The 16,761-nt window shown below is 39.8% G+C and overlaps 1 protein-coding gene and 1 pseudogene across 3 annotated transcripts in view; both read right to left on the bottom strand.

Moving 5' to 3' along the window:
- The window catches only part of RAD50 (RAD50 double strand break repair protein), a 289,914-nt gene that overhangs the window by 169,732 nt on the left and 103,421 nt on the right, over positions 1–16,761 (bottom strand). The gene's annotated exons all lie outside the window — the stretch shown is intronic.
- On the bottom strand, positions 15,253–16,163 carry LOC119507971 (annotated as a pseudogene).

The raw sequence follows: 16,761 nt of genomic DNA, 5'->3' as shown, positions 1-16,761 counted from the left end.
TGATACTGTGTATCAGTCAGTTGTTCAAGGTGCGGTCGTAGTTGACTCGTCTAAGGGGGGGGAGTGGCGGCCGGTTGCTAAATCCTAGGCTCTCAGGATTGCTCGGAGGGTACCGGCGGCGGGGGCTCTTTCCCGGAGGCGAGGGCGAGGCGGGGGACTGGGCCCGGTCCCCGGCGGAGGCGTGCAAAGTATGGAGGGCGGCGAGAAAGGAACAGGCGGGACACGTTTCTTTTAGGGTGAAGAAGCCAAGAGAGTTTATTAGGGGAGAGTACAAGCTTATATCGGGCGGTTTAGAGGGCGGGGTAGCTGTAGGGGTTAAAGGCTTGGATTGGTTCTGAGAGGGCGTGGAGGTTGATTGAAAAGGTGCGGGAGTTGCTCTGGCAACGGTGTCTGGCAACAATGTATGCGCACCGGTGGTGATGGGAGTTGCACTGGCAACGGGGAGTGTACGGGCAAGATAAGGGGGTGGGGAAAAGGCGGTTCCCTCCGGCAAGCCTCCCCTAACAGTGGTATTTTGGGTGAGGAAATGGGGCCTGCCTCCGGCCTCACTTTCCCAGGCCTGGGGGGCTGTGGAGGGCGCTGTCACCCGTGCCCACCACCCTCCCCAGGGGCGGATCCGGTCCCCTGGCCCAGGCCCGCCAAGTTGAAGCACGTAATCAGTGTCCCGCACAAGGCATATATTATATTCTGGAGGATGGCACCACAACTCTGCAAGGTTTCATCACTCATAGAGTTGAGATTTCAACAGACCATTCCTTTGTTCTATCAGGCTGGCTGCTTCTGGGTGATGGGGTACGTCGTAATATTAGTGAATCCCTTATTCGTGAGACTGTTGCCAGGCTTCCTTTGCCATGAAAGGAGTTGCTTGGTCCAGGGCAACGTTGAGCATAACAGCAGAATGATGGATATAGCATTCTGCAATCTTGAATGGTAGAGCTGGTTGAAATGCTGCAGGCAGGAAACGCAAATTCATATCTGGAGTATGTATCCATTTTAGTAAGGACAATTCACTACACTGTCCAAAGTAGGGCTTGATTAAATCAACTGGCTACCATGTTGTTAGCTCATCCCCCTGAAAAATGGTGCCATGCTGAGAGGCTAGCATGGATCCTGGAAGCTGGAAGATTGGGAACTCAGCAGCAGCATCAACTAAATCAGCTGTAATGTGGTTGCAGTCAACTTCTGGCTAGTACCAATACATTGCATTGACTTATCTGTGATCTAGGCCCAAGTCCTTTCCTCTTCTGTATGTTGGTCAGAGAATCCCTCCAATGAGTTGAGAGACAGTAGATGTCAAAGCAGCAGAAGATAGTATAGAGTCTGTACCATCTGCTTGTACAATTTACTTGGACCTGCTCAAGGTCAATCCCAAATATACCATTACCATTACATCATGGATTGCAATTGGGCATGCCTGACTTTACGGCTTAGCTTATGATGGACAGCTCAAGGTGCATGGACATGTGGTGTCCCATGGTCAGTTGCTTAGCCTCTACTAGAGCCCACCAAACACAGCGTCTCTTTCTTAGTTGTAAGAAATGCAAGGGGCACAACTTGCTTTAAAGGGGATATCCCAGCATGCAAATATCCTGGTAAATGTCTTGATGGAGAGAAAGACTGTGTGTGGGGAGAGGTCCCTCTAGTGTCCAGTTTTGTTACTCCAGCTCCTCACGATGCCAAAATATCTGTGGTTTGCTGCCAGGGCCCGAGCAAGAATTCTCAACCTCTAGCTGCATCTAGAGTCAGTAAATATCTGCAAGTGAAAAAATGGCTATAGATCCTCGGTGTCAATTTACCATTTCCTCTAGGTTGTTCATTTATTGTCTGTTTCATTAAAAAAAAATTTTTTTAAAGACCCTTGGTAATTCTTTGTTTCCTAAGCACTGAGAGACTGGAAGATTTTACTCTGATTTTAAGCAGCTTTAAGTCTAGCTTTCAGACTCTTTCCCAGCATCAGAATTCAGTGTCTTGTGGGGAAAACCGGCCACGTACGTCTCCAACTTGTCACTCTGGACTCTTGTGCCTACTAAAAGTTTTGCTGTTTTCTCTTTCCCTCCACACTGGTCACCTGATTGGGCCAAGACCTGATACTAAGACTTCACCAGGATCAGCCAAGGCTACAAGTGTAAAAATGCCTGGTGTTCACCAGCTCACTTCTTTTTTTTTTATTAAATTCAGTTTTATTGAAATACATTCACACACCATACAATCATCCATGATATACAATCCACTGTCCACACTATGATAACATAGTTATGCGTTCATCACCACAATCTATCTCTGAACATTTTCCTTACATCAGAAAGAACCAGAACAAGAATAAAAAATAAAAGTGAAAAAAGAACACCCAAATCATCCCCCCATCCCACCCCATTTGTCCTTTAGTTTTTATCCCCATTCCTCCACTCATCCATACACTAGATAAAGGGGATGTGATCCACAAGGTCTTCACAATCACACTGTCACCAAATTATATATTTTTGAATGTATGGCTATCCTTCTTTTCCTGTTTCTTCTAGTTTTTTCATTGTGATTTCTATTCCTCTTTATATCTTTAATGATGTTAAACATACACTTTTATTTTCTAGAAGAATCTGAACTATCATTGGATGATTTCTAATACTACCAGCTCACTTCTGAATGGTTCTCCCCTCTCTGGAATTTTAGTTCATCTAGACTTTTTTGCTTCCTCAGATCTAGCATGGTTTTATAAATATGATTTTCTAATTTATCCAGTTTTTTCTAGTTATGTTAGTAGGCTTATTGGCCTGGTACAACCTACTACAGCCTACGTAGAAGCAGAAGTCTAACCACGGTTTTTCTGGCTCCCTGCCCAATAATTCCAATATCTGGATCTCCTGTAGGCCTTTTTTTATTTTCTGTTTATCTCCTGAAATTTGGTCATTTAGTCATCTTCTGGTATACAGAGTAACTTTTTATTGAAAGCCAGACATTAGGTATAAAAAATTGCACAGTTAAGTTTTATACAGGATGATGTTATCTTCCTCCAGAAATGATTTACTTTACTTCTACCAAGAAATTAGGGTAAGGGCAGGTCATCTTAATTTAGCCTGGAATGAAGCTGATTCAGAACTGGGTTTCAGACTTTAAAAGACTGGTCTATTTCAGGTTAGCCCTTAAACTGTAACCTTTCAGGAGTCCCAGCTGAAAGCCTAAAAGGATTTACAGCAACCCTCCCTAATTGGTGGCCCCTGAACTCCAAATTTTGTCACTCCAGCCCCATGAGACTGCCTGAAAACTCTGCTTTTTCCTCTCAACCCCCCATAGCAACATATTTTCACTCAGCTTCTCTGTCACTCAGCTTCTTGACCTCTGGGCCACTGCTTACTAATCAGCAAATGCCTCAAGGCAAAAATCTATGCCAAATGTCAGGCTCACTTCTAAGCTTCCCTTATCTCCAGGATCTTGATCCCTCAAGTCCTCATTTCCACGTTAGCTCTCTGATTCTTTCAAACATATTAAAAAGTTATTTGATCAGCTCTCCTAATTGTTCTTAGCTAGACAGATAGTCAATTATAAACTAGTCTATCACCTGAATTGGAACTATCCTGTTTTTTGCAGAGGCCAGAAAGGTAAATCGAATGGGAATTTGACAGGGACAAACACTCCTGCATGTTTCAAGTCTTTCATAGTTGCAATAGTCCCTTCAATTCATCCAGGAATACAGCATTGCCTTTCATTTACTATTGTGATCAGAGTTGGTGTAGTTTAGAGGCCTTCCACTCGGCCCTTACTTCATAGGTCTGGGAACCAATTTGAAGGTTTTCTAGGCTGCTAAGAATGTTTACTACATTTATAGAGTGAAGGACTAGGAAAATATTTCCAAGGTATAAAAGAGACTCATGCCAACACTCCATTTATCACTTGTCCTATATAGGTCCCTGCTCTAACCAGAGAATCATGGTAACACTTAGGTTTTCCAGGTATTACTATCAGCTCAGATACCCTATCTCTCAGCCCTTGAAAAGTCTAGCTATATTCTTTGCCAGTGCATGCTTACCCTGACAAATGGCTCTAGGTCCCTTTGGGAAAGGATTGGAGAAATATTTGTTACACACGTGTGCAGTGGGATTGTAGGGTCCTCTACGTCAATCAATGAGCACTGGGTTTAAGAACTGGCTTAGATCTGGTTTAGATCTGGATGAAGGGCCTGATTTTCCATTGTGGTGGCTTGATGTCCACACTCTGCTCCAAAGCTCTTTTTGGCAGATTTTATCTGATTATATTGAATAGCATTCTGATTGTTTATTCACCTCTCGACTCAAGGAACACTTTAATCTATTAGCCACCACTATAGATCCCTGAGGCACTCTGATTGCTACTATGACTTGTTGCTCATGGTAGTAATTATGTCCACTTTTCCTCTGGTGGCTAATCAATCTGGCTATCAACCTAGCTATCAACCTAGCTTCTGTCATTCTAGGGATCCCATCTTATCCATTCTAGGGATCCCATATTTGGAAGCCCATGTCAACAGAAGCATGCCCCACCTTCATCCCCAGCTCACAGACACCATCCACTACCAAGCTTTGCAAAGATACCTGTTTCTCACTAACACACTTCTGTGTAGTAAAAGGAGTGTCTGTGCTGTTCCAGAGAACATAGCAAGGTAGTGGGTTCTAAGACCACACATATTAAATTCATTTGTTATTCTTATTTTCCTGAGCTATCTGTTCATTGTATGTATGTATATATCTTGGGCAAAACTTACAATGTCTGACTTTTAAATTTTTGCCAGTCTGGTGGATGTGAACTGTTATCTCGTGGTTTTATTTTGAATTTCCCTGACTACTAACAAGGTTGAACATCTCTTTGTATGTTTATTGGTCATTTATGTTTCCTGTTCTGAGAAATGCTTATTCATGTCAGTTACCCTTTTTTTTCCCTAGTGAGTTATTTAATTTTTTCTTATTGATGAAGAGAACTTTGTTATACATTCTGGTAACTAATCCTTTGTCATTCATATGCAATGCAAATATTTCTCCTAGTTTGTGGCTTTTCTTTTCACCCTTCTTGTGGTAAATTTTATGATTGTTGAATGTATCAATCTTTTCCTTAATGATCTGCACTTTGGAGGTTTTACTTACGAAACCCTTCCATTGCATGCTGGAAAGCTCCTGTTTGTATCTCCAGATCTACTCTCTACCCTTCTTTGCCATTTTTCACCCTGCTCTGTGTCCTGGGAGGCTGGCTTGTATGGACTACTTTCATGGCTCCTTCGCCCACTGGCTCCCCATTGGGTTTAGCCATGGGAGCATGGATCAGAGATTTGTACATTGCCTGTCAGAAGTAAACTGGTACTTTTGAAATGTAGTTCCTAGTAAAGTCGAAGGAGCAAGTAACCTGTGACCCAGAATTCCACTCTGGGGTATATTCTAGAAAAATTCTTGCACATGAACAGCAGGAGGTATGAACATGTATGCTCACAGCAGAATTGTTTTTTTTCTAATGAACTAAATTTTAGAGTAATTTCAGATTTACAGAAAATTGGTGAAGATAGTACTGAGAGTTCCCATGTACTCCATGCCCTATTTCCCCTATTATTAACATCTTACATTTGTTTGGTACCTCTACTACAATTAATACCAATGCTGACATATTATTATTAAGTCCATGACTTATTGAGATGTCCTTAGTCTAGTTACCTAATCCTTTTCCAGTTTTTAGTAGCAAAAACTGGAAAAACTAAATGCCCATCAACAGTAGAGTGAATGAATGAACTACAGCTATATGTACCAAACAGATGAACCTGAAAACATTTTGTTGAGCAGTAAAAGAAAGTCTTAAATACATCTGGCATGAATCCACTTTTATAAAGGTCAAAATGGGCAAAATGAAAACCTCTTTCTTAAGCTGAGGGGGCACATGAGTTTTCATTTTGTTATGTTTTAACCTGTACATGTAGTTATATATTCTTTTGCATTTAAGAGTATATTTCTCAATAATAATTTAAAAATCTCTGGCCCCTTGCTCTTTTTTTTTTTTTTTTTCCTTTCCTAAAAGCAGATTTTCCACATTGTCCTCATCCTTGGGCATTATGGCTTATGGAAAAGGGTGACGTTTTAGAGTCAGAGCAAACAAGAACCCCAGCCTCCGTACCCAAACCAAAGAAATGTGATTACGTCTCTTATCATCCTCTTCAAGCCCTACCACACATCATGGTGCTTCCTGTTTCTCAGAAGCTGAAAAAGGTGCTGACATAATGTAATGAGTGGGAGCAAGGATGTTTACAAGGATCTACCTAGAACCCTGGGTACTATCCTCAAGGGACAGGCTTGACTCTCAGCTGTGGTTGGAGCAAAAGCCAAACTTCGGCCCCTAGTGGGAGACTGACCCCAAGTTTGAAGATTCATGGAGCAGGATGACTCAGCCAGGGTCTCACTCTGCGGGAGAGAACAGCCCACTCTCAAGAGAAGCCTTTCACAACAGTGAGAGGGAACTTCTAAGGAGACCCCCTTGCCTAGGCACTTCTGGGGCCAGAGCATTGGAAACTCGGCTGCCGCTAGTGCCCTCATATGCCTCCACATTCATCCACTCACACATCCGTTCATTTGCTTGATTACTCATTCATTCAACAAAATCTCGCTGACCAGCTTTAACTTGCGGCTCTAAGGTGCTGTTCTAAGCATTGGTGAGGCAGCAGAGAACAAGACTTAGGTCTGTTCTATATTATACCCAGACAAAACACAACCAAAACAACTATCAATTTTGGTAAGTATAAAGGATCAAATGGACAAAAGTAGAGGTAAAATAGTGTTAAGGCAGAAGCACTAAAGTCAGACTTCCTGGATTTAAGTTCTGTACATCAGGCATGTTAATTCTAGGCCTCAGTTTCCCTTTCTATAAATTGGAATTGATTTACAAAATCTTTACTGAATAGTTAATTGAGAATTTATTCTTTCAAAAACTATTTATTGAGCACCTTTATGTGCCAAGCACTGTGCCAGGCACTGAGGATATGGTAGGGAACACGCCAGCCCAGGCCTTGCCCTCAGAGCACTTACATCACAGTGGAGGGAGAGTCAGCGGATGAACTAGCGCAATTTCAGACAGTGATAAGGACCAGGGAGTCGTGTGACAGACAGAGATTAGGGAGGTACTGTGGAACAACAGTCACTCTGAGCAAGAACTCCCTAAGGAAGTAACATTTGAGCCAAGGGCCCAATGATGCAACGAGCCAGCTATATGGAAGTCTTGGGGGAGGAGAGAGCTAAATAGAAGGAATAGGAAGCATGAAAGTCCTGAAGTGGGAATGAACTGCCTGTGATAGAGGAATAGCAAGGAAGAGGAGATGCTGGGGCACCCCAGCGAGACATGAGAGAGGAATAGGGAGGGAAGGGGGTCCAGAAGATGCAGGGCCATGCAGGTCACGGAAAGGATTTTGCATTTTATTCTAGTAATGAGAAGTCACCAAAGGTTTAAAGTAGAGGAGAGCCATTATCTGACTTGTGTTCTTGTTTTTTTTTTTTTTTTAAATTAAATTCAGTTTTATTGAAATACATTCACACACTGTACAATCATCCATGGTACACAATCCACTGTCCACAGTATGATAACATAGTTATGCGTTCATCACCACAATCTATCTCTGAACATTTTCCTTACATCAGAAAGAACCAGAACAAGAATAAAAAATAAAAGTGAAAAAAGAACACCCAAATCATCCCCCCATCCCACCCCATTTGTCCTTTAGTTTTTATCCCCATTTTTCTACTCATCCATACACTAGATAAAGGGGGTGTGATCCACAAGGTCTTCACAATCACACTGTCACTCCTTGTAATCTACATTATTATATAATTGTCTTCAGGAGTCCAGACTGCTGGGTTGGAGTTTGGTAGTTTCAGGTATTTACTTCTAGCTATTCCAATACATTAAAACCTAAGAGGTGTTATCTATATAGTGCATAAGAATGTCCACCAGAGTGACCTCTCGACTCCATTTGGAATCTCTCAGCCACTGAAACTATTTCGTCTCATTTTGCATCCCCCTTGACTTGTGTTCTTAAGAGATCTCTAACTTCTGTGTGGAAACAGATGAACGTGTTAATGTTTAATCAAGGAAACAAGTTAGGGGAGGCTACTGCTCTAGGGTCTGTCCTTTCACTTGGGTCTGTGCATAATATGGGGTGAGTGGTGTGGGACAGACTGGAGGTAGAGAGAGGATCCCATCATGCAGGACCTTGATCTCTCTTCTCCCACCCCTTACAGCTTCTTCTCTCCTCTCAGATCCAAATCTGAATTCTACTTTCTGTTGGAACCCCTCCTTTATGTTTCGTTCTCTCTGTAGTTGGTGGGGGCTCCCTGGACTTGAGGTCGCTGCCTTCTCTTCCCCCACCTGCTACCTAGTGGCTCTGGAGCCTTCCCACGTGTCTCAGCTGTTACTGGCTCTCATAGGCTCCTGAGACCTGGATGAGCAGACTCAAATTCCTGTTCTGCCAATGTGCAAATCCAAAGTATTCACCAGGGTGTCTGTCAGTTCGCAGGTGCTTGTGTTCGCATGACCACTCTTGGGTCACTGTTCCTGATACTGCATGGTTAGCGCTCTGTGTGGCTCATCCAGACATTCCACAAGAGCTGCTCCTGTTCTGCACCCCACTAGAATGCAGCCCTTTCTGTTGATTCCCATTCATTCACACAGCAAAGCTCACCACACACCCAGGTCTCCCTGTGGTAGAGGTAACCTCAAACTGAGCACTAGTGTTCTTGTTCTATGAAGTCCTATGGCCACCCCACCACGGTGGAGTCTCCTCTTCTCCACTCCTTTTCCATTCCCCTTGTCTCTGGCCCTGTGCCTCTTGCCAACCCCATCCTTCACCCAATTCCAGTGCATTTCTATCACAAAGCAATTTCTCTAACCCTTTTGTGACCTCAGAGCGCCGTTCACTCGTGGACCCAAGATGTTCGCCGCCCCCCCCCACTCCCCCTAGTGGCAGATCCAGGTATTTTCCCAAGAATTCCTACTAAAGATGGATCTCGGACTGGCTGCAGGGCTGCCCAATACTTCCCCTCCACACAGTGGTTTTATGAGATGGTGCTTACGCTGCTTAGACAAATCAAAAAAGCAAATGAAGCCCGTCTGACACAGAAGCCTGGGCTGAAAGGAAGCCAAGCTCTATTTACTGTCCCCTGACCGAGGCACACAGCTTTCTGAGGGGTTGACATGACACAGCGTCGCCCTCTGGCGGCTGTCAGATTATTAGTTCTAGAACCCACGGTCCCTACCTCAGAGGATGAAGCATTGGAGCACCAGCGTTCATGGTCCCCACAACAGCCCACCCACCAGGTGTACAGAGAGCGGATGGAGCCGCAATTGGAATTGTGTCAAAGCTTCACTTTTTATTTGTGGGGACAGGAGGTCTGTCTTACTCATCCCTCAGATCTTGGTACAGTCCTGGCCTATATTGAGCATCCATAAGTACTGGATGGCAGAACAAATGGATGGACGGATGGATGGATGGATGGATGGATGAGTGTAAGGAGTGTGACCAAGTCACTCCTTCTTGCCTTTCCATCCTGACACTAGAGGGCAGCATGCTATGTTTTTAAAAAGTTTCCCAGCCAATTAGCAGCCCCCATTTGACAATTTTTCTGGTCACCCTCTGGCCTTTGTCCCCCAAACCTGGACCTATTGTTAGACCACTGGGCTAGGAGTCAGGGTCCCAGTTCTGTCATCAGTTAGCTCTTTGAATCTCTCATGGCCCCATCTGTAAATGGGAACAGGGCTCTCTCTCTCTTGGCCCTAGGAAGATAAGTGGGATGGTGAAAGATTGTGGTGTCCCGACACAAATTTGTAGTTCTCTCTTTTTTCAGTATAAAAAGTGTTACAGGAATAAATATACACACATACATACACACACACATACGTATATACATACATTAAGATATAAAGCAAAATCCTTCCAGAAGTATCCTCTGTCAGATGGAGATGTGTTACTCTATAAATGTGATGTCATTCACTTCTCACCACCCTGCCAGGTAGGTGCTTTAATTATCTGTGTTTCATAGACGAAGAAAGTGAGGATTAGAGAGGATTAGAGAGGCTAAGAAACCTGTCCGAGGTACACAGCTGGTAAGCTAGAATATAATATGAGGACAAAAGATGAAGTGCTGAGAGAGCATTCTGAAAAAGAGCGACATTTCCTCAAGTGCTCAGCTGTATCATGAGCTAGCCCTGTGTTTTCTGTGACTCAGGCTATGGATGCAAAAATTAAATAGCAACAGCTGTAACCAGCCACAGGGCGATGTCTGAGTTGAGTGGGATGGGATGGGACGGGGAAGGGGTGTTCCTGCTTTGGGCTTTCATTGCTCCTATTCCTGTAACTTGGGGTTACAAAACTGCCAGTTTCTGTGTCACTGGAACCTTTGCTCCTTGGGGCAGCCACTGTATTTTATTTTACAACTTTACAGAGGTATAATTAACATACGATAAACTGGAAATAAAGCGTACGATTTTTAAAATTTAAAATATGTATACATCTGTGAAACTCTCACCACAATCAAGATAGTAAATATATCTATCACCCCCAAAAGCTTCCTTGTGCCACTTCTGCCCACTCTTCTCCACCTCCTCAGTCCCAAAACAATCACAGATCTGTTTTCTGTCACTATAAATTCATTTTAAATTTCTAGAATTTTATATAAGTAGAATCATAAATAGTCTGGCTTCTTTCACTCAGCATCATTTTGAGATTTACCTACGTTGTTGCACATATCAAGTTTTTCTCTTTTTTTATTTACTTTTATATTAACATACACTAAAAATAACCTTCTTGGTGAACAGTTCTACGAATTTTAACACAGGAGAATCAGGATACAGAACAGCTCTATCATCCCCCAAAATTCCTTGTACTATCCCCTTAGTCCTACCCTCCCTCCACCCCTAAACCCTGGCAACCACTGATCTGTTCTCCATCAATACAGTTTAGTCCTTCCAAGAATATCATATAAATGGAATTATACAGTATATAGCCTCTTGAGACTGGCTTCTTTCATTTGGCATAATGCCTTTGAAATTCACCCAAACTGTTGTGAGTCGTTCCTTTTTCTGCTGAGTAGTAGTCCATTGAAAGGATATATTACAGTTTGTTTATCCATTCACTCACTGAGTGATATCTGGGTTGCTTCCAGTTTTGGGCAATTGTGAACAGAGCTGCTATGAACATTCGTGGATAGGTGTTTGTATGAACGTAAGTTTTCATTTCTCTAGGGTAAATACCAAGGAGTGGGATTGCTGGGTCATACGGTAAGTGTATGTTTAACTTTATAAGAAACCGACAAACTTTTCCAAAGTGGATGTACGTTTTTGCATTTCCATCTGTAATGTATGAGAACTCCATACATTACATCTCCTTGTCAGCACTTGGTATTGCCAGGATTTCTTATTTTAATCATTCTAAAAGATGCATGGTTGTATTTCATCATAGTTTTCATTTGCAATTCCCTTAATGGCTAATGATGTTACTTAGAGACCATAGTCTTTTTCACTGGTTTACCTCTAATGTATTTATTAATACATTATGACTTAAGCCTCCATTTTATTTTTTGTTTGTTTGTTCTCTGTTTATCAATTATTTGTTATCTTTTTCCTGCCTTCCTGTAGGTTATTTAAACAGTCATTCATTATCTTTTTTGGTGAGATGACTATTCAAATATTTTGCCCACTTTTAAACTGGATTATTTTTCTTGTTGCTGAATTGTAGGTGTTCTTTATTTATTTTAGATTTAAGTCCTTTATCAAACAGAAGAGTTGCAAATATTTTTACCCAGTCTGTGACTTGACTTTTGGTTTTCTTAATGGTGTCTTTAAAAAAAAAAACAAAACTCAGTTTTATTCACACATCATACCGTCCACCCAAAGAGTACAATCAGTGACTCTCAGTGACCACAGAGGTGTTCTTTCATTGTCACAATAAATTTTAGAACATTTTCACAGCTCCAAAAAGAAAAATCCCATGTCCCTTATACTCTCCTATTATTGACACTTAGCTTCAGTGTGGTACCTTTGCTACAAGTGATGGAAGAACATTAAGATATTACTGTTAACTATAGTCCATAGTTTGCATTAGGTGCATTTTCCCCCACATATCACTCTACTATTAACACCTCGTAGTTGTAACATACATTTGTTCTAATTCATGGGAGAACATTCTTTTATTTGTTCTATTAAACACCATTATCATCCACAACAGGATTCACTATGTTATACCATCCCTTATCTCATCCTCTAGTTTTCCTTCCAGTGACATACATGACCCTAAATTTCCCCTTTCAACCACAATCACACACCCCATTTGGCACTGTTATTTACGCGCATGATAATTTGTTACTATCACCTCTATCCAATTCCAAACATTTACAATCAAACTTATTTAAAAATTCTGCACAAGTTAAGAATCAGTTCCCCATTCTCTGTCCTCATTCTATCTTATGGTAACCTATATTCTAGATATTAACTCCATGAATTTGTTCATCTTAATGGTGTCTTTTGAAAAGGAAAAGTTTAAAATTTTGATGAGGGTCAATTTGTCAATTTTTTCATTTATGGGTTGTGCTTTTGGTGTTGTATCTAAGAAATCTTTGCTTAACCCAAGCCACAAAGATATTCTGTTTTCTTCTAAAAATGATGGGATTTTTACATTTAGGTCTGTGATCCATTTTGAGTTAGTTTTTTATGTATAAATTTTGAGTTAATTTTTTGTGTATAAATTTGAGTTAATTTTTTGGGTATAAATTCTCCTTTTTGCATGTGGATATCCAATTGTCCCAGCACCATCGTTGAAAACACAATTGAATTGCCTTGGCACTTTTGTTGAAAACTGACTGACTATAAATTTAAAGTTTTATTTTGGGAATCTCATTCTGTTCCATTGATAGAGAGATCTTGTATAGATGTATAGACCTTGTAGAGATAGATGATCTTGTACAAGAGTTTCTATGATGTATATATATCAGTAGATAGATAACACAGATAGATGATAGACAGATAGACATAGATAGATAGATAGATCCCTATATCAGTACCACACTCTTTTTAAATCCGTAAATGCAAGTTTTTAGATCAGCAAATGTAAGTCCTCTAACATTTTCTTTTTTAAGATTTTTTGGGCTATTCTTGATCCCTTGCATTTCCATAGGCATTTTAGGATCACCTTGTCAATCACCACACAAATGCCTCCTTGGATTTTGATAGGGAATGCATTGAATCAATAGATGAATTTAGGAAAGAATTTCCAGTTTAATAATATTGAGTTTTCCAATCCATGGACATGGGATGTCTCTCCATTTATTTATGTCATATCTAATTTCCTTTATCAATATTTTATAGTTTTTGATGTACAAGTCTGGCACTTTTTTAGGTAAATTTATTCCTATTTTATTCTCTTTGATGCTATTATGAATGGAATAATTTTCTTAATTTCATTTTTGGGTTACTGGTATATAGCATTATTAGTATATACAAATACAGTTAATTTTTTACACAATATTTACAGTCTTTATTAATAGGGTATAGCCATTATGCCAAAATTCAGCTATCTACATCCAATCTAATTTTCCATGTAAAAGAAAATGAGAATAGAATGTATTTTATTTTTAATGGGACATAGAGGCGAAGTGCCAAGAATTAAAATATAACCTTAAAGCTTTAATTTCACACTTTGAGTATTAAAAAAGCAATAACTCCTAAAGTCATGAAAATATGATAAAATAACTACACACAAAAAAGGTAATTTAAGTTATTTCATTCTTTCTTAATATTAGCGAAAACACGTACCTAAAACTTCAGTCTTACTGCATTTTAAAAACTTCAAATTCCATGTGAGACCAAGGGAAGAGATGTTTAGTTGGTGCAAGATCTATATTTCCTAAACAATTTAACTCATACAGTTTGTTCAAAGACCATAATTATATGGAACTTTCAATAGGAAGTGAGACCTGGTATGTTTGCACAGGCTAGCACAAAATAGAGACACATCCCAAAGTAATTTGGACAAAGAATAAAAATATATATGCAGGGTCCCCCTGAAGAGCTGAGGGAAAATGCAGAAATGTTGGACTTCCCCACCTGGACTGTTGCTGATGTTCTCACAAACATCGAGGACCTGACAGTTTGGTTTGCCGAGCCCTCTATCTTCGGGCTTGCCTTTATGAAGCTGGTTACTACAAAGGAGAGGCTAAGCCTGCTTATAATTGTGCCTAAGAGTCTCCCCCTGAGTACCTCTTTGTTGCTCAGATGTGGCTCTTTCTCTCTAGCTAAGCCAACTCAGCAGGTGAACTCACTGCCCTCCCCACCTAGGTGAGATCTGACTCCCAGGGGTGTAAATCTCCCTGGCAACACGGAATATGACTCCAGGGGATGACTCTGGACCTGACAGCATGGGATTGAGAACATCTTCTTGACCAAAAGGGGGATGCAAAATGAAATGAAATAAAGTTTCAGTGGCTGAGATTCCAAATGGAGTCGAGAGGCCACTCTGGTGGGCATTCTTATGCACTATATAGATGACCCATTTTAGGTTTTAATGCATTGGATAGCTAGAAGTAAATCCTGAAACTATCATACTGCAACCCAGTAGCCTTGACTCTTGAAGACGATTGTATAACAATGTAGCTTACAAGGGGTGACCATGTGACTGTGAAAACCTTGTAGATTGCACTCCCTTTATCCAGTGTATGGATGGATGAGTAGAAAAATGGGGACAAAAAATGAAATGAAAAATGGGGGGGGGGTGGTTGGGTGTTCTTTTTTACTTTTATTTTTTATTCTCATTTTCACTTTTTCTGATACAAGGAGAATGTTCACAAAATAGATTGGGGTGATGAATGCACAACTATATGATGGTACTGTGAACAACGGATTGTATACTTTGGATGATTATATGGTATGGGAATATATCTCAATAAAATTGAATTTAAAAAAACTTCAGTCTTAGATGCGTATTTCATAAGACCATTATTCATTTAAAATAGTACAAATTGTTTACAAAGAACATTAAACTTAAATTGAATGTTTATGAATGACCTATATAAGAAAATAAGTCTCATCAAAAAAAATGGTGAGCTATGAATATAAAATATACTGAAATGTTAAAAACCTTATAGCTCTCTATAGGAAAATCAATAAAGATAACTTAATCTTTCTGGAAAAAAGTATTTAGCTTTAGAAATTTAAAGTGTAAACTTTATATATGAATTCCAAAAGCAATACATTTAAACCTTGCATTGCCACATAGTCATCATCTATTTTGTGGAAAACAACAAAAAGAATGTACTTTTTGAATATATGCACATCAAAACCAAAAAGTTAAGTTTTCTTTTCTCTTTATTGGCAACTTTGGATGCATTTTTAGGTTTTGGTTCTCTGAGGGCATTTTTTTTTTAACAAATCTTGAAGCTGCATCTCTGTCCAGCTTGCCCACATTTTCTTGTCTGTTATTTTTTTTGACTCTGTTCATGTATACTCTTGATTGTTTCCAATTCCTGCTTTACTTACCATTCCTTAGGAATAACTCCCTGAGTTGCCAAAAAAACCAAAAACATTGAATTTAATGTGTAGGCAGAAACTAAATCTACTTTTGTTTGTTCAAGTGGGTCCAAACTCTGCAACAACTAATTTCTAGAAACAGACATCACGGTCTTGAGCATCTCCTCCTCAGCACCAACAGAACTCTTGAATGTTGATAAATACTCATGAGTTTCTACCCAACAGTCTTCATTAATTTCTTCACCAGCCATTATGACCAACTCTCTGGACTTTGACTCCAGTCTCTTGGAAAGAAGTTGGATGGCAATGACCTATAGTTAATTTTTGATTATTGATCTTGTATCCTGAAAACTTGCTGAACTTGTTTATTGTTTCATAGGTATGAATTCCTGAGGATTTTCTATATACAGGATTATATAATCTGCGCCAATTTTACCTTTTCTTTTCTAATCTATATGCCCTTTACTTCTTTTTCTTGCCTTGATGCATTGGCTAGAACTCCCAGTAAAATCTTGATTAGAAGTGGTGATAGAAGACATCCTTGTGTTGTTCCCCTTCTTAGGGAGAAAACATTCAGTCTTTCACCAGTAAATGTGATTTTAGCTATAAGTTTTTCATTGATGTCTTTTATAAAGTTGAGGAAGTTTCCTTCTATTTTGGTTTGCTGAGATTTTTTTCTTTCAATCATGAAAAGGTGTTGGATTTGGTCATCTGCATACAGTGAGATACTATGTCCTTTTTGTGGTCCTTTTATCTATTCCATTAATATGGTATATTAAATCAATTGCCTTAAATTCCTAGGATAAATCCAATTTTGTCATGGTGTATAACCCTTTATATGCATTGCTGAATTCAATTTGCTAATATTTTGTTGAAGATTTTATGTCTCTATTTATTAAGGATATTGTACTGTAGTTTTCTTTTCTTCTGATGTCTTAGCCTACCTTTGGTATCAGGGTAATACTAGCCTCACAGAATGAATTGGGTAATATTTCCTCTTCCTCTATTTTCTGGAAGAATTTGTGAAGGACTGGTATTATTTCTTCCTTAAATGTTTGGTGTAATTCACCAGTGAAATCATCTAGCAATAGACTTTTCTTTTGTGGCAAGATTTTTTGTGTGTGAAGATAATTTTATTTCATACATATTTCCAAAAAGTCAATATGAATTCATTCATCTTTTTAGGAAATTATGTCAAATTGAAAAGGGTAGTAGATATTTTTAAAATTCAGTTTAATTGAGATATATTCACATACC

Source organism: Choloepus didactylus, chromosome 13 (genome assembly GCF_015220235.1).
Source record: "Choloepus didactylus isolate mChoDid1 chromosome 13, mChoDid1.pri, whole genome shotgun sequence".
NCBI classification, from domain to species: Eukaryota; Metazoa; Chordata; class Mammalia; order Pilosa; family Megalonychidae; genus Choloepus; species Choloepus didactylus.
Note: the sequence above shows the minus strand (reverse complement) of the source record. Positions and strands in the feature narration are given on the sequence as shown.